The 9,456-nt window shown below is 36.8% G+C and overlaps 1 long non-coding RNA gene across 1 annotated transcript; it reads left to right on the plus strand.

Moving 5' to 3' along the window:
• The first annotated feature begins 2,396 nt into the window (after positions 1–2,396).
• Positions 2,397–9,082, plus strand: LOC135479082 (uncharacterized). Its single transcript, XR_010445822.1, has 4 exons — positions 2,397–2,425; positions 3,824–4,019; positions 6,987–7,024; positions 9,060–9,082. It is a non-coding gene; the product is annotated as an uncharacterized LOC135479082 (long non-coding RNA).
• Positions 9,083–9,456: the final 374 nt, after the last annotated feature.

Consider the following 9,456-nt stretch of genomic DNA (forward strand, 5'->3'; position numbering starts at 1 on the left):
CAGAGTTTTTTTCTACCAGGTCACTAAGGCGTTAAACCCTGTGCATTGTATAAAACATTTTTTTTAAAATGCACAGTTAAGCGGCCACATTGTTTGCTGTTTTGCCAAACAAATTAGCAAAACAGAGTTGTTTTTTTTTCTGTACATTTATGATAGTTTATTTTTTTATTATTACCGATCTTGTGACCACTTGCCAGTGTGCTGGTTCTGTGAATCGCCACTTGCTGTGGCTGCAAGTTTTGTCATAGTTAGCTTGTCATCGTGTTTGTGTAATGTGATACATGTATCTTGATATCTACTTTTGGTCATACGTTCGTTGTTTTCGCCATGTTTTATACAATGCAGTATTACACCTTGCGAGTTGACATACATGTAGGGACCATGTGTTAAAGTGAAGTATGAGGCGTTCAGCTACATGTAGTTGAATCTGCTCCTACGTCACTTGAGCACCTATGAAACCCTGTCATACATTGATGCGTGGAATGACTTGCCAAAAACTGGGACCGTGTGCAAGTTCTATCACAAACTCTACTTTACTGACCAATCAACGCCTGATGTCTTTAAAGTGGCTTGGCCTGTTATGAATATCCTATCCTTATTAATAGCTTTTTTCATTGTCAATTCAGAAATAAGCTGGCTAGCAGCTCTACCATTCTGGATGTATTTCTGCTACTGTTAACATGGTTAAGTCACCCAAACATTCAGTGAAAATGACACAACAGGATTCAAACCGGGAATCAGTCATCTGTCATCATTTGGGTACAGAACGCAAGAATACTCCAATCTTGACCACGGAAGTTGTGCTTTTAAATTTCAGCCTGGTGTGTGAGGTACTCCAAGAGCGCAAAACAGTTACAGTTATATGTCTATCAGTTGTATGCTCATGAAAGTGATTTAGGGGATAAAAGCGGGATAAAAACCTGTAAATTGTCTTCCAGATTTCATTGCAAAGCAGGCCAGAGTCAATACACCTGTGCAGATCAAAGAGTACTGGTATAACCTATTTTTTCATATATCTACGTATAAATTTTCATAAAATTACTAAAGCATTAGGAACCTCAGCACAATGCGATAGTTCTCAGCACTGGACAACGCAGGCAAAGAATTACTTTGTTCTCTGGTGAACTAGTGCACATACAAAATAACATGAAGAATAAGAAATTTTCCACCACAAAAATTGGTAGAAAACAGGAAACCCAAAGCAATAAGTACTGGGGTGAAAATTAGTTAAAAATTAACAAATACAATTTTATAACTGAATATATACATAGGAAATCTTATATTGCCAAAACCGAAAATTATGCGGAACAGAGATATAAGTGACATCCTAAATTGATACGGGGAGGGCTGAGAAGCAGTTGCAAGCAGATCGCTTTGACACCATCTGACCTTATTCATTTAAGTGTACTAAAATTTTATGTAATATTATGAAACCCTCAATAGTTTCCATTTAGCCAACAATTTATTTTTACTAGCACACAAGTGAAAGACTTTTGAGCAATGTCATTTTGACCAGAGTGTACTGTGTAGGCTGGGTGACTTCTCAAGAGGCAGCGAACACGTATTGGTACGTGTGATCACGTGTAAGAATATGACATTATGAAAGCGTTAACAGTGTTAATGTAACGATGAAGATGCGCAGAGAATGCATCAGATTCACTAAGGCAACATTTTTGTTGTGCTTTTTGTGCACTGACATGACTTATGTCCACAGTCTATAGTAGTTTTCGCGATCTTACTGTACTCAGGCTGGAAGACTTCTCCAGAAGAGGTAACAATGACACGGTTTTGTCAGATGTTGTGAAAAAGACACTCAGCAAACTGGAAAAAAACTGTTATCAACACGTGAAGTTGTGACAGTTCAAGGGAAGAGAGGAAATGCAGTACCCATTATCATTCCACCTGACACAGCCACAGCCATGAACTTGCTCCTAGATGAGATGTTCAGAAAGGCAGCTGGGCTCACCCTGCTACAAGAAGAGACATTATATATATATATTATATATTATAGAGACATTATATATATATATATATATATATATATATATATATATATATATATATATATATATATATGGTCAGGCACACGACGGACATGTATGAGATACCAACTGTTGTTTTCATTTGAGTAATTTCAACCACTACTTCAACATTGCTCACTCCAGGACCATACTTGTGAAACCTTTGTTTAACATCAAAACCAGTGATGTTAGAAAGACATGTGTGTTATCATTAAAACACATGAATTCCATGAATTGCTTGACTGTATGAATGTTATTTGCCCATTAATTTCTTTTAGGTGACGAAGTCTTCAGAGCCTTTTCATCTCTTAAAAAATGTGCTGAAACGAGTTGGATGCAATGAAAAAATTGCCAGTCAGATCAAAGCATCAAACTTAAGAAATTACCTGGCAACAAACTGACAGGTGAGAAGAGGGAAAGTAAATTAATGATCCTAATAGTTTACAGGTGGCTTAGATCTGAGGTATGTTCCATTCATCCCAGCTTAGTTTTAAGAACTACAGATCTGCATTATGCCAATCTCTGACTATGCTTACCTGGAACTCCATCATTTTGAATGTGCTGTCCTTGACCTGTCAAATCTGTGTATCCTACAGAAACAAGCATGTTTTGATCCTGCAGTAATTCTGACTTCACATCATCTTATGATCATCATCTTATTATTGAATATTCATTATTCATGAATAATAATGACATAAACCTCACAATTAACGCAAGTTTATCAGGGGCATCGACAAGCAGCTAAACTTTGATAACCTCCATTTTTCATTTGAATGGTCTGAACCGGACAGCAAAAACGAACTCCACACGAACGTTCAGGTTGAAACAAGGACGATTATGACAAAGAAATGGCAACTTATTTAGCAGTGTTTTCTTGTAATAGTATACAGAAAGACTATAGGCAACAATTGTAACAAAGAAGATGGTCTTATCTTTGAAATGAGTAGCCGAGTGCACCCAAACAACAGCGTCACATGATCTAAAAATAGCGGATTGCAAAATCTGTATAGTGTCCCTCGGGATGCATCGGGTGTATTTGTGTTAACTGCAACGCTTTGGTGCTTATTATTCTTGCAAAATGAGATGATGGGCATTTAAAATTACGTTTTGGAGGCAACAGGATTAAGTTCCAGGTTAGTAAACTAAGCACATCTGGAACACTAAGTGGAATCTGGGAACATGCATGACCAACCGATCTCAAAACTAGTAGTGGCTGTATCGAGAATGGGCCTTTGTCTCTAGGATTTGCTTCGTACTAAGTGACGTGACCTTCTGTACATGAGCTATCTGATATTACAAATGAAAATGTTTGTCAAATACTTACCGAAGGTCACTGATTTTCATCCAAGAAGATCTGTTATATTCTCTCAATTAACAGACTGCCATATTGTAACCAAAACTGTTTAGTATGACATAATGAACAGTGAAAAGAATCGCACTCTTGATTTCTGACTATTACAAAACACCGTACATGCATGTACATTAGATACCTGTAAATACCATAAATTTCCTGCTAAATTCCCCTCTTTCTTCTAAGACCTCCCCATAAAGTCTTAGAACTTCAGTTTCAGAACTTCAGCTAATGATTTAACAAAACATTATATTGTGTTGCAGTCTGTGGTCAGTCGGCATGTAGTGTAGCTTTTTGTGAAACTGACTCATTATAACACTGTTTATGAAGAGAAAATACTGAGAGACAGTTTTCAGGGAAATAATATGTCCATTTAGTGTGGAAAGTTTGAAAGGATTTTGACAAGACTGCTGCCTGAGCTATACAGAAGTACGAAATTTATTTCTTTCAGTTAATGAATCTAAGTGAGACTGAACTTGATTGGGTCGTACGACACTTGGGCCACACGAAACTGACCCAGATGAACAACTATAGGTTGTCGTCTTCGACAGTTGAAAGAACCAAAATAGCCAAGCTGCTTGTCTTACTGGAGAAGGGCATGCTGGGTAAAGCCCAGGGCAGTACACTGAGTGACCACAGTCTTGATGGTATGTTTTAGTACAATAAATTTTCAAGTGATTTTGAATTAATTTATGCATGCAGATTTTTGAGGTTGAGTGGTCAACCCCAAAATACTTACACATGACATGAAGGATGTGTTCATGATGTGATAAAAACATGGCTTTTGGGACATATTGCATTAGAGACACCCCTCACCTGATACTTGTGGAATTTACACTACTATCATACTTAGAGACGAGCATTAAAGGAGGAGGCAGCAAATGATAAATATCATTGTTGCAATTCGTAAAAGCTACTCTGTTTTCGTTATTAAAGTGCAGAATTTTCATGTGATTGCTGTTTTTTGAAAAAAAACTTTGAATAATTCGTGCGTCTAACTGGTTTTGCAAAACAGCCATGTTCAGGGCTATGGTCAATGAGTATGAATTACCCGGTAAACCATTACTCCTTTCAAACTTCTGACACTGCTTGTTTCGTTCCTCACTTTTTTTTTAGCTGCATTCAACATCTTGATTTCGCACTGCTGTGTCAGTCGCGAGCTGTACTCAAAAATGTCTTGCTAGGACTAAATAACGCTGTGGCTGACAACTGGTAGGTTAACCCAAGCGATAACAGGTTTTAGAACAGAGATATGTAATAATTATCCCTGTTTGTAGGGCAACAGCTCGTCATCGACATGCAAGTGAGATTTTTGAAAATGGAGGGTTTCAGGACGAGAGCGCAGCGCAAGTTCTCAAACAGTTCACCCGGCCCTGTTTTTCTTGCATATGTCTATGGCATTTTTGCAAAAATGTCAAACTAAGACGATCACAAAAACTTTTCTCCCAACCTCGTGTACTGAATACATCTGAAAAAGTCACGTAATTTTGACTTTTTTTGTGAACTTTGGCATTAAGCTTGACATTTTGTCCAGTGATGGGATCCATTTTGACAACTCCATTTATGGTTTTGATTTGATAGAGACAGACGATATTGTTGACAACTAACTGTTCAGTCTTCATTTGGAGTTTAAATGTCACATGGAACGTTGTCTAAGTTAATACCTACTAGAGAAAATCGTTTTGAACCAGACGTTGGCCTATATGTTTCTTGGGTTAAAGATTTCACTCATGTGATACAATGTTGTTTTAAAGATAAACTAAAAGTGCAAAAGTTCAAAATTTCTCAAAGTTTGAAAAAGCAAATAAAATAAGTTGTGTGTCAAATTTATACTTGTCAATATTAATTTGAGTGGTGGCATTGATTAGAAATCCCTAAAAATCCATTATGATGTCAACATTCGTTCACATTCAGAAATAAATCTATGGTTGATCAGGCACAAAACCGACGTATGAAGGACACTAATGCCTATGTCAGAAGCATTTTGATTGGTTTATGGTGGCACGGCCTCAAACAATGGTTGCTTCGAAACGGAAAGCGTGTTTACGATTTGACTGTAGTTTATACGTGTTTCTCTAACAACAGACACAACAGGAAAGTTCTCATTTTATATGATTAATACGCATAAGTCTTGGGCTTTCTTATAGTATTGTGTATTATTAATATCCTGCCTCTTCCTCTAAGTTTGTTGCTGCTCACATACTTTTGAGGAATCTATCTTTTGTAAAGTTTTCATTAATTTCTAACAGAGTACACATAGCTGTTCAGCTGCAGAGTGTTTGACTTCATTGTGGTTTGCCTGTGTACGTGTAGCTTAATTCATAAAAAAGTATAAAAAATACTTTAGGTCTCACTCATGAAGTGCATTATTTAAGATCAAGGTTGAAAATAAAATTGAACTGTGAAATGTTGAGAACATCTATTCATATTAGCATGTTAATTCATGGTATTCATGATTTTAATGACAGTAGCCAGTATTTAAGCAAAGTTTTAAATAGTGACTATCATGTTGATGGGTACCACTACCATTTGAGGTAGCTACCAGATGTTAGAATTTACTTGTGCAACACATTACGTTCTACAAGCTTCTACAAGATGGCAGTCACATCAGGTTTGAACCTTGTGGGTAATATATAAATCAGATTTATGTTTTAGGCAGTCATTGAGTTTAATCTTAAAATCATCTTTGATTCAAGATCTTATGTTGTGCATGTAACTTTCATGATACAGTAGCTGTACATCTGCAGTCACAGGTTAACAGGATAAGTTAATCCCAAACAACAACAACAACATGAAATACAACAACGTCACAGTAAATATAGCATAATGTAGGCATGTCAGCTGCGTCTTAAATATTACTGGTTCATCATATTAAAAATACTTTAAGTAAATGCACAACGTGTATTTTGTTTTTGTTTTAAAATACTTTAAATTTGATCTATATATTATTCATGAAGAAGAAAATTGATAATTAATTATTCCAAAAGGGGGGCAAGTCTTTGTTAACCACAAAATGGTGGATTTATGGCACTTCCAGGCATATCTTGTAAAGTAGAGAGTGAATTTCTGAAAGCGAAGAGCATATTTTGTAGAATAAACCTAAGAAAATGCAAATGGGGATGCAATAATGAAATGAATTTGTTTTTGTTTTTTTTGAAAAACGTATTAGCAAACATCCACTTCTTACCAACATGACCAATTTAACATTGGCATGGACACTAACAAATGTCTGTTGTAACTGGCATACACTCTCATCAGTTCGATGAAAAGTATTTCAAAAGTTTGAAGAGGATTAGCCTTCAACGTAATGCTGTAACACGTTCCTGCAGGGTTATATACATGTATATAGCCTAAATATCCGGACTGTTTCATTTGCTCTGGCTTTTTTTTCCCACCGCTTCTAAAACATGCAGTTCATATTTTTTCTGTATGGATAGAAAGTGGGTAGTGACTTAGATGCCATCACAAGTCACATGATATAGCGTTGGGCTATTTTGAGCTATTCTGTTTTGCAATCTTTCCTTCCAATCCCAATTGGATAGGGCCTGCATATGTCAGCAAATCTTAAACTATATTTCTAATGCTGTATGATGACATTTTCTTTTTTTTTTTAGAAATTCCCACAACACAAAGTAACTCAGAATCCATGAAGGTGAGATGTACTTTGTATTTGTTTCCCACTCTTTCATGAAAGGTGAAGGATATACTTCATGAAACTTCAGGTTTGTGTTTACATTTAAAAAAAACCTTGGACTTTGCAGAGGGAGTGGAAGAGATCGGCAGCATAAAATATGGTGTTTTCTCCTTATTTTCGCCGATTCTGGGGGTTGAATAGGAGTTTATAACTGTTGTTGGAATTGGACAATATTATATGAAGTGGTTCTGGTGGCAGGTCCTCAGATTAAAAAACTTGTCCAGATTCATCCAGGACCAGTCTCCTGACATTGCCCTTCCAGATGTTGACCAAAACTTGCCCATGTTTAAAACACATGTAGCTTTATAACAGCTGAAATTAGTCAACTAGCCGTTGTTCAGTTGAGATACACTTTTTTTGGCACAGTGACCGACCCATCAAAATTCTTGTTCAAGCTTACGTGATGCATATTTATACATTCCCTTGGTTCTAATGGAGTCAATGCGTTTATTATGGACCTTACATGGTTTCTGATTATGTGAGAAGTGTGAGATGTATTACCTCCCAGAACCATCTACGTTTAGATTCCCTTCTCTTGGAAAGTTACACAAACTAAGCTCCATGCACTGGTAATGTAACTGAACACTAATTCATCATATAAATTGTCTCATGTGATAGGCTAAATTTGTTCATTTTTATATGCTATCAGTTCAAGTCCTTCTGCCATTTCCCAGGAAAAGGCTAATGTCTTTAATGAAAGATACATGATTACATACAGTACGTTGTCACTCTGTTTAATGATGAATTTCGGTGGGGGTGGGGGGGGGGGGTGGCTCTATGGCTGAGGTGATTAGTGTGCTAGTGCAATAACCCAGGAGCCTCTCACTAGTGCTGTCGCCTTAAGCTCAAGTCCAGGTCATACTGGCTTCCTCTCCGGTCCTACGTAGGAAGGTCTGCCAGCCACCTGCGGATGGTAGTGGATTTTCCCGGGTTCTGCCCTGTTTCCCCAGCCATAATTTCATGAAAGTGAAATATTCTTGAGGATGGCGTGGAACACAAATCAAATAAACAAAATAATTAACATTCCATGTGTGATAAAAAGACACATTTTCCTCGATTATGTGCAATGCATTCATCTTCAAAAAGATATTTTAGGGTTTGCGTTGAAGTTGGTACGATGTACCGCCGGGAAACATAAGTTTTTTCACTATAATATTATGAAACATTTTGGGCTCTCTGAAAGTGCGTTTTTCATCTTAAATTGCAAGGCAAATATGGTATTCCCTTTTACACAGGATGCGATGCTAAAGGAAATGTATAGAGCAACCTCGCTTGCTTTGTGTTTTAATAAAAAAAGTATTTATGTTAATTTTGCTTCTGAAACTAATGTTTCGATTGGCATGGTTTATATTTGTTGTACACAGCTATCTACATCTACATGTACATGTGATTTTGAGTGAAAAAAATGTGAAGATCATTTACGTGAACAGTACAGTGACCCTATTCAAGTTTTGCGATGTCATTGTGTGTGCCTGACTGAACTCTTTGACAAAACTCCATGTTAATATAACATATTGTGAAGACATTGTAGCTTGAATGTGTCTGGGAAGACCTCATCTGAAGAAATGAGTTGAAATTCACGCAATCTGCTGTGATAATTTTTAGCCTGCCAGTCATATGTCTTCTGTGACAAATCCCAAACCACAACACTCTGTTGAGGCTGGAATAGCAACTTTGGTGAAAAATGAATAATCCTTATAGAAAAAGTCACCATTTACATGTCAGTGTGATTTTAAAACCTTTTTGTTGAGACTAGTAATCACTGAAGCCTATATATTGGCTGTGAGAAAATGACCTACGGTCAGAATGCTTATGAAATGCTGGCGTATTTTAGGATTATACCATTCAAGTTTACAGTTGGTTTTCTGAACATACATGTATGCACCTAAGGAGGAGTGAAGTTTGTTTGACACAAACCATCTAAATATAGGTTAGTGTTTCTTTCAAAAAGGTGTACCCTTATTTATTATATGAATTCCTTGTTTTCTGTTAGATGAGCCTTTAGAGGTGGAGAAGAAGGGCACAGCATCAACTGCAACTTCACAACGGACAGCAGACAGTCGAAACTCAGGTAAGTAAACTACCAGGCAAAAGAAAGGTTTCACCCACTTCTTGAGCCCATAAACAAAAAACAAGGCAGATATAAGAATTAAGAAGATTGGTTTATAAACAGAAATCATTGTGAAATATTCTCTCAAAAAGGCTTTAAAATATTGGCATTCAATTGGCCACAAAACACAATGAAAGAGACAAGGGGTCAGAAGAAAAAATTACACAAATGTAAAGTTAACTGGCAAGTGCATGTAAAGTCACAGTATCCACAGAAATGAAGGACTACAGTCGTCAGTAGCGAGTGTGGCCACCCTGGGCATCAATGCAAGCAAGCACAC

Source organism: Liolophura sinensis, chromosome 12 (assembly GCF_032854445.1).
Source record: "Liolophura sinensis isolate JHLJ2023 chromosome 12, CUHK_Ljap_v2, whole genome shotgun sequence".
Classification (NCBI taxonomy): Eukaryota; Metazoa; Mollusca; class Polyplacophora; order Chitonida; family Chitonidae; genus Liolophura; species Liolophura sinensis.